The 17,086-nt window shown below is 54.2% G+C and overlaps 2 non-coding genes across 2 annotated transcripts; one reads left to right on the plus strand and one right to left on the minus strand.

The window, feature by feature from the left end:
• Positions 1-8,052: 8,052 nt before the first annotated feature.
• On the plus strand, positions 8,053-8,124 carry TRNAQ-CUG. Its single transcript has one exon. It is a non-coding gene; the product is annotated as a tRNA-Gln (tRNA).
• Positions 8,125-11,812: 3,688 nt separating this feature from the next.
• TRNAN-GUU lies at positions 11,813-11,886 on the minus strand. The gene has a single exon. It is a non-coding gene; the product is annotated as a tRNA-Asn (tRNA).
• Between the last annotated feature and the right edge of the window lie 5,200 nt (positions 11,887-17,086).

Raw genomic sequence — 17,086 nt, forward strand, 5'->3', positions numbered from 1 at the left:
AAAACACGGGGCACAGATCTTTGAGCACAACCCTTGTCCTGAGGAATGGGGGGGGGGGGGGGCTGAAAAAAGAGAGACTGGCTCTCCCTGGCGGGGCTGCAGCGGCTCTTCACAGGGGCAGTCCCACTGTCTATTGGTACCAGAGTTTTGCCGGCCTCCTTTCCTGGGTGGGCTCCTCTCTCCCTTGGGGGCACTGGGGGCCCCAAACTTCCCAGAAACCATCATAGCGAGGCCAACCTGAGCACAGACACCTGCTCAGCACCCCGGGGTGCAGCCCTGAATTCCAGCAATCAGCTACGCTCAGCTGCCCACCCAACAAGCGTTACACGCAGGAGCCTTCGTGCCCCGCGTGTTCAGGTCCCTCCCAGCGCCAGCTTCAAACTCCGCTGCTCAGTTCTAAGCTTTGGCCACACGGGGGCAGCCTGGAGCTCAGCCAACGCCTCCCGTTGCTGGTTGCGTTTCCCGCTCCTCGTGGCAGGTTCACACCCCGCAGGCAGATCTCTGAATCGGAGCCGAACAGTTCCCCAAATCCAGCGCTTTAGCAGCAGCTTTGCTAGGAAAGCGCTGACGTCCCCAAGTAACGTAAGAGCCAGAGCGCTGTGTCCAGGATCTTCTATTGGGCCCCTCACCGTGGTGTCTGTCAGGCCCAAGGAGAAACCAGGGAATGTTTTCATGGCGTTTAAGGGCAGAAGGGGCCATTAGCTCAGCTAGTCTGACCCCCGAATAACACAGAATTACACCATGACACACATTGATCCCACAGACCTTAGATAGATCAAAGCGTTTCACCCCTCAGGACGGAGGCTAAACTGGGTGCCAGAGGCAGCGAACAAGGGGCCCCCAAGGCAATGGCAGGGAGCTGACGAGGTGAAATATGCCCAGATGATCCCAGCAGGCGACCCACCCCCATGCGGCAGAGGTGGGAGTCCCTGTTCCTCCTGCCCTTAAGAATCTCTGGTGGTAAGTGGGTCCCCCCAGTTCCCCAGATAAGAATCCTCCATGTGGTTTCCCTGGCTTCACCTCCAGATAAGAACATTGTGTGGAGGGAGTGGGAGGAAGGTTGTCTGGCAGATATGTAAAGGGGGACTGTGTCTCCCTGTCTGGCCCAGGCTCCTGGGAGGAAGTGATCTCAGTGTGTCTGGCTGTCTCCATTCCTCCCACCCATAAGAATCCCTGGTGTGTGGGTGCACCCTAGACCATTAAGGATCTCTGGTGGGTGAGTGTCTCTCTCCCCTAGTCAGGATCTCTGGGGAGTGCCTGTATAAAAAGAGACTTTGATTCACCCAGGCTGGGCTGCCATCATGGAACAGACCAGGTCCTTCTGTGGAGGGTTTGCATCCCTCCAAGGACGTGATCTCAGTGTGTGTGAGTGTCCCTGTCCCTTCAACCCTTAACCATCCCTGGTGCGTGGGTGCGCTGGGCCCCATTACAATCCCCTCTGTCTTACCCCCCATGAGGGATCTGGTGGATGTCGGTGTTCCCCATGTTACTGGGGGTGTCTGGTGCCCCTGTCCCTCCTTGTTAATAGTGGAGTGTGTGGGTGACCCCCCGCCCGTTAAGGATCCGTGTTGTGTGGATGCCCCCGTTCTTCTCATTAAGAATGGTGCAACGGAGCATAAGGGTGTGTCCCCCACCCCATGAACTAGCTCCCGTGTGTGGTTCCCCTGCCCCCATCCAGGCTCTGTGGTGTGTGGGTGTCGCTGTTCCTATTTTCAAGAGCTGTGTTGCAGGGGGCGCCCCTCCCCCCAAGTCAGAATCCCCATCCCATCCCCCCAGCCAGGCTCTGCGGGGTAGGGGTGTCTATGCATCCGAAGAAGTGAGCTGCAGCTCACGAAAGCTCATGCTAAAATAAATTTGTTAGTCTTTAAGGTGCCACAAGTACTCCTGTTCTTTTTGCGGATACAGACTAACACGGCTGCTACTCTGAAACCTGTAAAAAGAGACCGTGTCTCACTGTCTTGCCCAGGCTACGCTGCAGGGGCTATTCACAGGTGCGATCCCACTACTGATCAGCACAGGAGTTTTGACCTGCTCCATTTCCGACCTGGGCCGGTTCACCCCTCCTTAGGCAACCTGGGGACCCAAAGCTTCCCCGGGATCACCATATTGATGCTGAACTTAGTGCAGACACCTGATCAGCACAGCCCCTTACAGCCCAGAACTCCTGAGCTCAAGCGATCCGCCGGCCTCAGCCTCCCCAGAAGCTGGGATGACAAGCACCAGCCACAGAGCCCGGCTTGTTTTGTGGCCTGACAGCTGGAGCTTTAAACTCTGATTGTGAGCTCTGTGCCTTGGCCAGACGGGGACAGCCTGGAACTGGGAAATGCTCCTGCTTCCCCCGCCCCCGTCTCATATCGAGCTGCAGGTGCCGCTGTCCTGCCAGGTAAGATCCCGGCTGTTTCGGTGTCCCCTTCCCCCACCTAGGTGTCCGGGTACCTCTGCCCCCCATACAGAATCCTGGATGTGTGGGTGTCCATCCCTCTGCAGAGGATCCTGGAGTGTGGATGCCCTTGTCCCCCCCTACAAGATCCTGGGTGTGTGGGTGCCACTTACCCCCCTAGTAGATCTCTGGTGGGGGGGTCCCCAGGGTGTGAGTGCTCCCATCCCCCGATACAGGCTGGGGGGGGGGTAAAACTGGCTCTCCCTGTCCTGCCCAGGCAGTGCTACAGCTGCTGTTCACAGGGGCAGCAACCCCACTGTCACCCTGCAGCTTTAACCTGCTCCAGGGGTGACCTGCTTCACCCTCCTGTGGGAGCCCGGGGACCCCGAACTTCCGAGAATCACCTGATTGATGCCGAGCTTAGCACAGACACCGGCTCAGCATGGCAGGGAGCTGCCCTGAGCCCTGACAATCAGCTTCCCTCCGCCTCCTGCTGCACAGCGAGGATCCCACGCGAGAGGCTTTGGGCCCAGTTTGTTCAGGAGCGTCCCAGGCTCCAGCTGTAAACTCTGCTTGTCAGTTCTAACCTTTGGCCACACGGGGGCGGCACTAACGGTCCCATCTAAACGCTGTTTGCGTTCGACCCTTCGGATCGCAGATTGTAACCCGCGGGCAGATCTCTGAGTGCAGCCAAATCCCTCCCCAAACTGAACATTGAAGCAGCAGCTCCCGTTGGAAAGATCAGGATTTTTGCCTTTAAAAACAAGGGAAATGTCTCCAGCGAGAGACTGAAGAAGCTGAATTGATTTCATTGACTCCATGAATGTTCCTCTGTGTCCCCCTAGGAGCCATGCCCCACATTTTGGGGACCACTGAACCCTACTGGCTAAGCAGGGGCTAGTGATGCCAAAGCCCAGGGAAAGGGAGAACAAGTGCGGGGCCCCCAGCACTGGAGCCATGTGAAGGGGCTGCAGGAGAGGGGCAATGGCTGGTGGCCCAGGGAGTTAAGGGCAAAGGGGGCACAGGAGGGGGCAGGAGTTAGGGGTGAAGGAGGCGCAAGGGTTGGGAGTGCAGGAGCTAGCGGTAAAGGGGGAGTGGGGATCGTCCAGGGGCAATGGGGAAGTGCCAAAGTACAAGCTTTGCCCAGGGCACCATTTCCCCTAATGCTGGTCTGTGCAAACAACTGGAAATGACCCTTCAGTGAGACCAGAACCATAGTGTAGAAAAGCCCCTTTGTTAAGTGGTGGTGGCTGAGGGCTTAGGGAGATGGGTTAGAAAGCAACAGGCGTCTTTCTGTGGAGGTTTGATTCTTGCCTGCTAGGCAAGGCTGGTGTGTGGTGTCTACATGGCTGTACTTTCAGTGTCTGATTTGCCACAGTGCCCCAGGGAGCCAAGTCTAGACATACTCAGAGGCTCTATGCCAGGGTTTCTCAAACTTCCTTTCACTGCAACCCCTTTCTACCAAAAAAAAACCCAACTTACTACCTGACCCTAGAAAGACGCACCAAGCCCCTCCACACTGAGCGGAGGCAGAGGAGACAAAGCCTGAGCCCTGCCCCAGTTAGGGGAGAGCAAAACCAGAGCTTGAGGGATTCAGCCCTGGGTGGTGGGGCTCAGACTTTTGGTTTCAGCCCCAGGCACCAACAAGTCTAATGCCAGCCCTGGCGACCCCATTAAAACAGGGTTATGACCCACTCTGGGGTCCTGACTCACAGTTTGAGAACCACTGCTCTATGCTGATGGGAGAGAGTTTTCCTGTGGGTGCAGTTAATCCACTTCCCAAGAGGTGGCAGCGATGTCAGTGGGAGAAGCTATATCGGTGGGTGCGCAAGCTGTGGTGTTTGCCACATTTAAGAAGTTTAATCAAACCCCATTTTTAAAACCACCTGTGGTCTGGGAATGGCAAAGGACCTCGATGAAGCAGGGTCTGTCCTTCAAAGTGCTGGACATCATGATTCCATACTCCTGTTGTCATGGGGATATTGCTCAGTGTTAAAGTGCTTGACTGCAGTTTAAGTAGTCCTCAGTTCAAGCCCCCGTGTTCTCTTATAACCCTCTTTCTTTTTTTTAAAAAAAAGGAAAACATTTTCATTTCCATTCTCCATTATGTTCAGGGGCTCCTCTATACAGGAGTGCTGATATGAATGTAAACACTCAACATTTCGCTGTCCAAATGCATAAAAACCTAGCAAAGCTGTCCATCAGCTGAAATCAGTTTCAATCCTCTAAGTGTCAATTTATGCTTTCATCAGTTAAACAAAGGTATCATACGAATGTACATTTGCAGATCCCTCTTCTCCAGGAGCTGTGCTGTGCAGAAGAACAAGAGCCACATCCAGCTGCAGTTCAGGAGTCTGATGACCAAAGAGCCACGAATTGTTCTGAGGGCTGGAGAAAAATGCCTTCTAGTGAGCTATTGAACGAGCTCAACCTGTTTAGCTTATCAAAAGAAGATTGAAAAGTGACTTCATTGAAGTGTTGAAGGGCCTTAATGGAGACAAAAGATTGGGTATTAAAGGGCTTTTTAATTGAGCAGAGAAAGGCATAACAAGACCCAATGGCTGGAAGGTGAAAAGAGACAAATTCATATTAGAAATAAGACACAAATATTCAACAGCGAGGATGATTCACCACAGGAACAAGCTACCAAGGAAAGTGGTGGATTTGCCATCTCCTGATGTCATTTAATGAAGGCTAGATGCCTTTCTGGAATGTGTTTGCCCCAAAAGTAGCTCTGGTGTCATACAGGAGGCCTGTGATATGCAGGGGGTCAGATTAGATGCTCTAATGGTCTCTTCTGGCCTCAAAGTCGACTAATTTCTGAAAAACTGAGTGTAGCACTGGGAGCAGCGTCTGATGTTTTCCTGTCTAGCCGGCTTGCTTCCTAGAACGAACGCTCCTTGAGTGGAGTGATCCACATGGAGTAGCTCAAACCTCCAAAGTGCCTGGCCAGGGGCAGGACATTAGCACAGCAAGGGAGGGGTGTGGCAGTGACATCACAAAGGCTTTTTGCAGGACCTCAGACTATTGGTCAAAGGTGGTGGGGAGGTGGTGACCTCACAGAGAGATGCTGACATCAGCCAGGCAGGACAGGGGCGAGGGGCCAGGGAAACCTCAGAGACCCCTGTGGCTTTGCTTCAGCAAGTCTCCTTCTCCAGGTCTCTCTTTGAGGACTGAGAGAGTATTCGGGTTCACGTACATGAGCGCCAGGAGGAACCTCTTTCGAGTTTTCTCCTTCCCTTTTAGTGATTTTACTAGAAAACAGCCATCCCTGTTTAGAAGGTAAGAGCCTCCTCGAGGTTTGAAACCTGTTCAGTCTGATCCACCTGGTCACAATTGAATGCCTTCCTGGTGTTGGGAGGGGAACAGGAGAAAGGACAAAAGAAGCAAGAGACAAAGAGAAAGGAGGGAGGGAGGGATGGATGGAGGAAAAGGTGAAACCAAAAGGACAAACCCTAATGACCCCAGTGATTCTAAGGGACAAAATCCCAGGTGCGCAATAAAATTCTGCCTCCTTAAGCTCGTGTTTTCCATGCCTAGAATTCAATGTAACTAACCAATCCTAACATACTGTAACATGGTTATTTAACCAATTATATTCCACCACCTTCATTGGTTTACACCCAACAAAATGAATTATACAGCAGACAGAAACAATCACAGAACCAGACAGAGACCATGCAAATAATCATACAAAACAATACAGAAGGGAGGATTTCACAACTACATCTATACAGACATAAGGGTTTTCCAGCTGTGTCTATTGATAAGTGAGTTCTTGCCAGACAGGATGCTACCAAACTAAGTTTCCCTTTCTCTGGAGGTGATAGGAATATCAGGACAGGATTGTATTCCTAACAGCCCAATAGCACCTTAGTTCAATGTGACTAGTTGGGAACGTGAGGATGTGACCATACACTTCCCACATTATGGCTGCCTTTGCTGCCTAGCCGAAGAACCAGGCCTCAGACTGTCACAGTAAGAGAAGGCCATTACACAGACAGACAGTGATTTTTTATTCTTTCTTTTATATATTTATAACTAGCTAAGTGATAAAAATACACCTAAATTCTTAAAGTACAGGCCTTTGCAGACTGGCCTGAATCTCTGTATCCTAACAATCCTCCAGGTCAGGCAGCCTCTGGGTAAGGGGGTGGGGACTCAGATCCTCCCGATGGCCAATTCCACCAGGGTCGTGTATAAACCAGGGAAGTTTGCCCCAATAGCCAGACCAGATGCCCCCTGTACACTTGCACTCTGTCCTCATTGCTTCTCTCTCTCCCTTCCCCCAATCTCTGCTGTTCTCCCTCTGGGGGCTTTCTCAGCACCTGGCCCCACAGCACTTCCTGCCAGCCAGAGACTGCGTGTTCTAGGCCTCATCCTGTGGATGTGGCCTCTCTCCTGATTGCTAAGGAAAGGAATCATTCCAGGAAATGGCCACAGCTTCTGGGAATCCGCATGTGGCTGTGATTAAGAGCCTGATGCGCTACCAACTGAGCTACCTGAGCTTGTTGAAAAAAATCTTCACCATTCAGCACAAGAGTGAGCAGGCAGGCAAAAGAGAGGCAAAAAAAGTCCCAGGAACCCCTCCTCTTTTTCTGCACAGCCACTGCCTGTCAGAAGGATTCCTCCTCCTCCTCAGGGAGACTAAATCTCTGTGCCTAGACAGCCGGTCCATCTGCTGCACCTCAATCCCCTATGCCCGAGCCTCCCTGCCAAAGCCCTGCACCTGGCCCCATACAATTAAGTCTCACGTGTCGCTGGGAACTTAACTTCTTGTGCCCAGAGCGTCTCGGCCCCCCTCAATAGATGACCTGAGAAACACAGTGTCCGGCTTTTCCAAAGAAGTGTTTAGACCCCCTCATCATGTGGCCTAAAGGATGAGGCATCTCCCTGTGGATCGGATGATTCAGGATTTGAGTCCCCTCGTGGTTGTGCTCACTTTGTGCTGCAAGTCCTGCTTTCTTCACAGCTGGAACCTCTTCTTGGTCACTCAACTCAGTGCTCTGGCTTCAGCTAGAGCCCCGGGAAGGAGTTGGGGGTTGGGTGTCACAAAGGCTGGGGCATGAGCCCCAGGTGCTTCCAGTCTCACCTTTGCCCTTCCTGACTTGCCAAAGAAAATGGGCAGCTCCACTACCAAAGTGAGCAGCTGGGGTGGGAACCATAAGAGGCCCCACCAGGGGGGCTGGCCCTGCTTTCCTACCTTCTTCTGATGTTGGCCACAGAGCATCAGCAGCTGATCTGCAGGTGGCCTGTGGGTGGCCTTCAGTGGGGATCAGCACAGCAGGGAGCAGGCTGGCCCTGTGGCTGTCTGCTGGCCACACATAAGCATGGTCCTCCCCTCCTCTTGCCCTGGCCTCAGTTGCTTTTAAGCCTTCCCTTGGAGCAGTCAGAACCAGCTGCCTCTGCTCTAGGTGCCCAGAGGAGGAGAGGTGCTGGGCTCCCGCCTGCCCAGCCCATGAAGCCTGGCCCTGCTTCCTTCAAGCACAGAGGCAAGTGCCCAGGGGACTGTCAGTCTCAGGGTCCTGATTTCCCATTGGCCCTTCCCCCTTCTATTGGGACTGGGAACTAGCCAACCAAACCTCCCACTAAGCTTTAGTAAGGGGCCAAGAGTCCCTTACATGAGCCGCCCCCATGAGGGTCACTGATGTGCAGAGAAGGCAGCACGAGCTGGTCCCATGGTGTAACGGGCAGCACTCAGGACTCTGAATCCTGCAATCTGAGTTCAAATCTCAGTGGGACCTTGTGTTGGCTTGTGGTAAAGCCCTGGAGCTCACAGTGCTCAACTTCCCTGTCTCCAGCTGTGTAAGAGCCAGTCTCCCCCCTCCTGCTGGGTGACTCACCCCTCCTAGAGCCAGGTCTTTGGCTGGGATGGCCACAATGGGTTGTGGCTCTAGAACTTGCTACCTGGATGGTTGCTGCTTCACCTGATGCCCACAAGTTTGGTCCTTGTGCTTCCTGGCACCCACAGGGAGCTTGAAGAAAGGAGGGTCAGGGCTGGGATTGATAGTCAGGGCTTGGCAGGAGGGAGGAAGAGCCCCAGGCTGGAGCCCCACACACCTTCCCTCCTCCTCTGGGCACTTAGAGCAGAGGCGGCCCAGCTCTGTCTGCTGGACACCTCGGCAGAGTAGCTGAGTTCATGTAAATACAGTCTGGTCCCAAAGCCTCCCCCAACCCTGGCTGGTCACTAGCTGTCAGGGGAGAGCTCATCCCCACCTTGCTTCCAAATCATCATTTGAAATTCTGAGGTTGGCCAACATGCGGAAGCCAATGGACCGACATTGTCAGCAAACACAACAGCTGGGTGAGGAAACCCGGCTTTGTCCAGACTTTTCAAACCTATTTTACTTTCTCAGGTACAAGTATTTTTCATACGTTGTATCTGCTTTTAAAGTGTGTGTTAATGTTTCAATTTCAATTCAGATTTGCAACCAATGACAACATTGGCAGCACTGCATGTAACTACCTGACCACTGGGGGGGGGTGTTGGGGAAATTCGGGGGAGGGGTGCACAGCCCCCTGGCTGGGGGGCGTATAGGGAATGCCGGTTTCACTGAATTGAGTCTCCTACTGCAGCACCTCAGTAGGTCACATCAGAGAGGAGCTGCAGAGTCTAGGCAGTGGGATGACTGTGCCTTTAAGAGCCCGGCCCTGGGAAGCCCATGCTGAGAGGTGCTGCCTGTGGGAGGGGAAATAGAAAAGCCCCTCTGCTCCCCCCACCCTGTTTTTGCAAACACTGGAGTCTCAGCCCCCCAGGATAACTGTTACCCCTCTGCCCCTGCCTGTGCCAGGGTTTAACCCTCTGGCAGCGCCTCCCCCTGGGCTGAACTCCGGCTCCTTCCCCCCTCCCTGACTTTGCCCTTCAGCCCCTCTCCTAACTCTGCCTCCAGCTGCTTGACCCCCCGACCAGTCAATTTCCACCCCCTGCTCAGACCCTGGCCACCCCCCTCCTCTGATTTGCCCCCCTTTAATCCCTGTAAAAAGTAGGGGAGCTGGGTCCCATTCTCAGGGGGGGCAGGGCTCCTGGCCCCTCCCTGCCCAATGCTCAAAGCACCCCAAGATCTTGCGGATGTTTGCCGAGTGCTGCAGGGTCACCTGCAGGGGGGAGAGATACGTGGTTAGGGGGTGATGCAGCCAAGGATGCCTCACCCAAAACTGAGATGCAGCCACCTCTGGGGTGAGTTACACAAGTCAGCAAATGAATTTGGAACAGGAAATGCACTGAAAGGACCAAGGCAGCTGCAGGAGGTGGAGAAAACCAGAAAAAGCAGGAGCCCTGGATCCCAGCCCTGCCCCTCCCTCACTCTACCCACTAACCTCCACTCCCAGAGTTGGGGGGAGAACCCAGGAGTCCTGGTCCCCAGCCTTGCCCACTCCCATATTCCATCCAACAGCTGCTCCCCCAATTGCACGATAGCGCCATGGGGCACACCGGGACCTGCCTGTTTGCACAGGACGGGCGATGCCAGTGCCCCAGGGTGGGGAGACATGATGCTAAGGGAGAAGCCGGCAGCAGACACCCCCACAACAGAGAAAGAAGTGCTAGGGGGTGCTGTGCTGCAAGGAGTGAGGGTGGCAGGCAGGAAATGGGAGGATCTCCCCTCACAGCGGTTGCATCTGTCTCCCACCCGCAATTCCTCCCCAGCCCTACCCCGGCCCAGGCTAATCCGGGCCCAGCTACCAGGGTTACATTTGGCCTGGATTCCCCAGCTGCTGGGGGAGGGGCGTGGGGCTGGGGAGCATGAGCCTCTATTCCCCCGAGCACAGCTGCATGGGAACTGACCAAAGGAGCCTGCAGCACTGCTGCCTAGAGGAAACTGAGGCACCAGCCAGTGATAGGCCTTGACGACAGATCACCAACAGATGGCCCTGCTTCAACTAGATTGTGGCAAAGATTAAAAAACAGTGAACGTTAAAACTCACCAAACGCCTGTCAATCCATCCTCATCGTCGTAACCGCTCGTTATACTCCACACCCAAACGTAGCCCTCATATGGACAACATACCCTCCTAACTCAGTGTCTGAACGTAAACCTTTTACCCCCAGTCGGGGCTATTGCAGATTATGTATTCCTTATGCCACCCGATCTTAAACCGAACTTCGCACCCCTTGGGTAAGCTGTACGTTGTTCCCTGAGCACCAGAAACTTCTACGCCTAAACGCTGTACCGTACACTGTTTTTTTCTTTGAACGTCATCTTAATAAAATATTGACTTTTGTTTGAGATCCCGGCTGCTGTTCCTTTGCAAGGCGTGTGTGTTTGCTCTGGGTTTTAGTCTGCTAATACAGCGGGGGGTGGGGGGCGATTGAGCCAGATGTGCTTGCCTGCTGCAGACACGGATCCAAGGCTGAACCTCGTCCCCCACAAGCTGAAGGCTTAACTGAAAACTGTTTAAGAAGTGCTCCCGTCTCCGGCACTCAGCTACCCAGCTCCCAATGGGGTCCAAACCCCAAATAGATCCTTTTTACCCTGTAGAAGCTGTAAAATCCTGTGACCAGGGCAGCTGCCTAGCAGCCTGCGCATCTGCCTGCCAGCGCGAGAGCGTGTAAGGCACTAATCCAGAGAGTGGCGGCTAGGTGGCAGGGGGAGGGTGTGAAAAACTAGCAGAGTGGCGCAGCGGGAGCGTGCTGGGCCCAGAGGTCGGTGGATCGAAACCATCCTCTGCTACGCGTGCGCTTGTTTCTTTTCCCTCTGGGCCTTCAAGCGAGCCGGTGACCAGCAGAGCACCAAGAGCCTAGGCCGTGAGGCAAGAGGTGGCTGAGGCGAAGCGGCGGCCTGCCAGGGAGCTCCCCAGCACCTCTGGCTGCCTGGGCTGAAGGCAAGAGGCAGGCCTAGGCGTGGCAAGGGCCTCCTGTCCTGGAATGAGGCTGCAGTGCTTCCTGGTCCCCTTTTCCCACCACCCTGGCAGGCGGCTGCTGCGGGAGAACACGAGGGAGGCTCTGGGGGCGCTAGGCAGTGCTGTGTGTGTGGCTGTCAGGGGAAAGAGCCGAGGCTCCCGACTCGACCTGCCATTGACTCGCGTGGCTCTGCGCGCCGTCAGCCGGGGCGGGGTGGGCCAGGCTGCGGACGTGACTCAGGCTTGGGCCGCATGGCCGCGCTTTCCTGACGAGGCATGAGGCAGGCCAAGAGCTTTGCACAGCGTACAGGGAAGTGGGAGGGAGGCGTCTTTGAGCCGGCGTGTCTCCTCCGCTCCTCCCTTGCCGCTTGGGCCGAGGCGGGAAGGGAGCGAAATGTTCCCGGCTGAAAGTTTTTGTCCTCGGCCTTGAGGAATAAGCCTGAGCCTCCGGCACGGCTGCTGGCAGATGGGTTTCTGAATGGCATCCAGCCCGCTCTTTGGACCACCAGCTGAAAGCACTGAGGCCAAGAGGCAGCAAAATGGGCCCTATGAGGCTCCCCCACAGGCCTCGGGGAAGCAGCACAGGGTTAGCATCGACCCTGGGTGGGCTCGAACCACCATCCTTTCGGTTAACAGCCGAATGCGCTGACACATTGCGCCACAGAGACACGGAGGGGCAAGGCTGTATTGAGCACAAAAGCCGGGAATCAGCTCAGGGTACGGTATAGCACATGCATGCAGTGGTTAGACAAGCAACAGCAAGGAACTGGACTGGTATGGAGCGAAAGTTCTGTGGGAAGGAACCGAAAAGAGCAACGGGGCTGTAGTACAGCGCTCGCATACACTTTCTTTGGCCTGTTTTGCTGGAAGAGTTAGCAGAGCGAGATTGTTAGTCACAGGACAGTGGGTGGGTTTATGGAAATTCTGGACTCTGGGACCGGGGGGGCGGGGCACATGCACCACCTCTGCAACTGACGTTTGCTACCTCACTCCATAACAACACACCTTTTACCTCTCAGGACCAAAATACACCGTGAAAGAGATCTAACAGCATAAGCTTAGGGTAAGCAACTGCAGCACTAACAACAATTTGAAGAGATTCAAAACCGCCTCTGTCTTTCCACACCAGGGACAGCAGAAAGGACATCAGTAGCACCTGCAAGAGACCAACAAACAGACTCCTTGGGCATTCTGACTCTATCTTGCCATCCAGGTGTAGTAAAAGCTGCTGTAACACGCAAGCTTTGTATGTTCTTTAGGGCTAACCCTAGCCAAACAGCCGGGATCCCTTGCTGATGCTTAGAAAGTGTGCCGTCTCCCTGAAGTCCAAGCAACATCGGGTGGGAACAATGGTTTCTTCCTGACAGGGATTTTTATTCCATTCCCCCAGAGCTCAAGCTGATGGGGGCAAGTGTTTGTGCAGGGCTCTGCCTCCTCATAGGTGTGTGAGGGGAAGCCATCAACGAAGTCTTTTGTCCACGGATGATCCACTGTGGCTTCTCTGATGTCTCAGTCAGGGCCTTCTCTTGTTGGAAAGGAGATGACGCCTCTTCTGGTAAACTAGCATTTCACACTTGGTAATGCTTCTCTCCTGACCGGTGGCGTGGCGGCGGCAAGGGGGTTTACAGCTTTAGTGCCAACGCTTATATATCACCTTACAACATGGGTTACGGCTATTATAGGTGAGAATAATGCATGCAGCAACTCACGAGCTTGTCATAAATTCTAAACACGTTTTTATAAAGCTAATGCCTGTTTTAACAACACTAACAAACAGGTGAGCAAGACTAGTTTCCAGCCATGCGTTTGTCACTTTTCAGTAAGCCCTAGGGGCACCTGGTCTGCCAGTGTCAGAAGAGGATCTGCCCTCTCTTATCCCCAGGTGTCTGTACTGGGAGCAGTACTGTTCAACTTATTCATAAATGATCTGCGGAAAGGGCTAAACAGTGAGGTGGCAAAATTTGCAGATGATACGAAATTGCTCAAGATAGTTAAGTCCCAGGCAGACTGCCAAGAGCCACAAAGAGATCTCACAAAACTGGGTGACGGGACAACCGAATGGCAGATGAACGTCAGTGCTCATAAGTGCAAAGTAATGCACATTGGCAATGCACATAATCCCAACTATCCCTATAAAACGATGGGGTCTAAATTAGCTGTTACCACTCGAGAAAGAGATCTGGAAGTCGTTGTGGATAGTTCTCTGAAAACATCCACTCAATGTGCAGCGGAGCATTGGGAATCATTAAGAAAGGGACTGGTAATAAGACAGAAACTATCATATCGCCTCAATATCAATCCATGGTACGCCCACATCTTGAATACTGCGTGCTGATGCGGTTGCCCCCAACCTCAAAAAAGATATATGGGAATGGGAAATATTCAGAAACGGACAACAAAGAGATGAGGGGATATGGACCAGCTTCCGTCTAAGAAGAGATTCATAAGATTGGGACTTTTCATCTTGGAAAAGAGACGACTAAAGGGGGATATGAGGAAGGTCTATAAAACCATGACCGGCGTGGAGCAAGTAAATAAGGAAGAGTTATTTACTCCTTCTCATAACACACGAACTAGGGGTCACCAAATGAAATTAATAGGCAGCAGCTTTAAAACAAACAAAAGGAAGTCTTTCTTCACGCACCACACAGTCAACCTGTGGAACTCTTTGCCAGAGGATGTCGCGAAGGCCAAGCCTGTAACAGGCTTCAAAAAAGCACTAGATAAATTCATGGAGGATAGGTCCATCTATGGCGCTTTGCCAGCGGTATCCCTAGCTAGGTATCCCTGTTTGCCAGAAGCGGGGCATGGATGACAGGGGATGGAGCACTTGATGATTCCCTGTTCTGTTCATTCCCTCTGGGGCACCTGGCATTGGCCGCTGTCAGCAGACAGGATACTGGGTTAGGTCTTTAACTTTGACGGGTAGCTGGGAAGACGGTAAATCAGACAGAACCCGTTCGACAAACCTCTTCATTTCCTTGTTATTGCCTGACTCCTTTAATTCATTTCCTTTTCCTTATTTCCCAGCAGACCGACTAGCCACCAGATTTGGGTGCTAGCAGAGGGACCCGACGAGCTCCTTCTTTTCGGCAGCGTTGAACATGCCAGGGCACAGTCAGATTCTGGATGCTCATCTGAATGTAACGCCTAGCGCTCACCTTTATTTCTGTTTCTTAGCTCTTTTGGGCCATCGATCTTTGGTCTGACCCGTAGGATCCCTGCATTAGGAGAGATGGCTAATTAATGAGCCCATAAACCTTGGAAATCAAATGAAACCTGAAGTCCGTAGAAGACCTCGAAAGGCCCTTGGGGGGTGGAGTGCAAGCTGAGGAAGAGTTCCCTGCACAGCTTACCTCTCCATTCTCCTTTTCCTGTCCTGAGCGCAAAAGCCAGGAAGCAGCTCCGGGTAGGGAGGGGATACCATATGTGTCCAATGGTTAGACAGGAAACAGCGAGGAACTGGACTCGTATGGAGTGAAACTGTAAGCATCTTCTGTATGCCTGATGACTGCAGGTTTGAGAGAGTTATGTAGGAAGTGGAGGCTTTCGGTGGGCTTTCAGAGGAAATGTAATGGAAAGGCAGCCGAAAGTGGAATCCCAGGTTTTTAAACAATCCTCCACTAACACACCAAACAGCTCAGGTCTAGTTACTCATTGAAAATTAGAATAAAGTTACAGCAAGATTTCATCATAAATGAAGTCAAAGCCTAAAGATTTCAGAACGCAACTGCTATAAGGAGCCACGAGGGAAGCAATACAAAGTCAACCTTGCCTCAGAGAAAGGCAGTTAAACAATTTCTCTTTTTTAAAGCAGCATAATCTCCCCAAACGGAAGGGCCCTGTTCCCGGAGAAGGGTCCTGGAGAGGGTTTTCCTCGTTGGTGCCGGCCATCCACCTCCCCGAAAGGCGGGAGCTAGGTCGACGGAAGAATTCTTCCGACCAAGGCGCGGACTGATGTAGCCGCGCCGATTTACGTTCCCCGTGCAGACCAGGCCCGAGGGTAGGTGCGTGCTGAACAGTTAAGTCAAAACAGCTCCGTCCGTCAGAGGTGTGCAAAAGGGAAAACCCGCTCCTGGGCGACGCGGCCACGCCGCCCTAACCCGCAGCATAGCTAAGGGCATTCGGGGAGGCGGCGGGTGGGCCTCAAGCGACGGAAAGCCCTCCTCCAGCACGGGGTTGTGACAGCCTAGTCTCCGTAGCTCAGACAGGGTGGCCACCAAGAGACAGGAACAGACAGCGAAAGCCAAAGCGGCCCCAGGGCAGGGGGCGAGGCTGCCTTGTCTCACCTCAGTTTCTCCTCAGGGCAGAAGGTCGGGTGTTGTCAGCCACTCTCCAGAAACTGGACGGCCACTCGATCCCTTTTGTTACCTGCCAAGTGAGGCTGAGTGCACTGGCAGGTGGCGCTGTTTGAAGAAGTGGAAGATTGGACAAATGACCAGGGAGGAGAATAAAAACATTGCTCAGGCACGCAGGAGTGAAATCAGGAAGGGCAACTCACGCTTGGAGTTGCAGCTAGCAAGAGATGTTAAGAGTAATGACCTCCCCTCCCCTCACAAAAAACCCACCTTTCCAAACAGTCCTTCTTTCCCAGCCCCCTAATTTTGCTTTCACACCCTGGGACCATCTCCTCGCTTTGTCCCTCCCCCCCTCCAGGTGAAGCAGAGATGGAGGCAATTTCAGCCACTGGAGACAGCCCCAGCGAGCGCTGCAGCCCGCCCCGGGCGGGGGCGGGGGGAGGGGTGTTTGCAGACACAGGAAGGGAGCAGCTGGGAGCGGTGGGTGCTGGGAAGAAGGAGGCAGGAGAACTAAGCCCAGAGATGGGACATGGGGCAGCTCCTGGGGGCGGGGCTCTGTCACAGCCTGGGGGGGGCAGCTCCTGGGGGCGGGGCTCTGGCACAGCCCGGGGGCGGGGCAGCTCCTGGGGGCGGGGCTCTGGCACAGCCCGGGGGTGGGGCAGCTCCTGGAGGCGGGGCTCTGGCACAGCCCGGGGGCGGGGCAGCTCCTGGGGGCGGGGCTCTGGCACAGACTGGGGGCGGGGCAGCTCCTGGGGGTGGGGCTCTGGCACAGACCGGTGGCGGGGCTCTGGCACATTGTGACGCGGTAGCCTGGGCGGAGCAGCTGCTCCCGGGTGTCCACGTGCTGCCAACAGCGCTGGAGCCGCCCGAGCCGGAGCGGAGCCGCTGTTCTCCGCTGCAGCCAGGATCTGTCCCCGGCCCCGCTGGGATCCAGGTGGGGACAGAGCCTGGGGCCCGGGGGTTCCCCGTTGTGTGGCTGGCGGGTTGCGGGAGGGGAGGGAGAAGCCGGAGCTGCAGGCGGGGGAAGGGCAGTGGGGCAGGCGGGGGTTGAACGGTCTCCGTGCAGCCGGGAAAGTCCAGAGGGAGAGTATGTGTGAGTCGGGGGGGGGGGGGAGATACCTGCCTCCTTCTCCTGTCTGTGCCACTTCCCTCCCCAGTGCTGGTAACAAGTCTCTCTGGTTCTCCCCCTTTTCTCTACCCTCACCACACAGGACTGTCAAACCCAAGGAGATTCCCTCGTTTTTCCTAAAATTATTGACTCTCTAGGCTCTTATTTTTCCTGATTTTTTTTCTATAATTTTCAAATGTCAGTTTAAATTCTCCTCATATTTGGGGGGGGGCTTCCCCCCACCCCCCATTTCATCTACAGCAATTCGTCCTTGTTGGGGTGGGAAATTGTTGCCCTGAGTCATTCCCCAAAGGGGATGGGGGTTCCTGGGTGCTGTGTGGGGGAGCCCTGAGACACAGCTCCCTCTGGGGTGGAGATGGGGTGGCTGTTCTCTGCCAGCCACAGGGCATGGCTGGGGCACCGGTGGGGAAGGAGGAACCAGTGTCCCCTATGGAGCCTGCC

This window comes from Mauremys mutica, unplaced genomic scaffold (assembly GCF_020497125.1).
Source record: "Mauremys mutica isolate MM-2020 ecotype Southern unplaced genomic scaffold, ASM2049712v1 Super-Scaffold_100449, whole genome shotgun sequence".
NCBI lineage: Eukaryota > Metazoa > Chordata > Testudines > Geoemydidae > Mauremys > Mauremys mutica.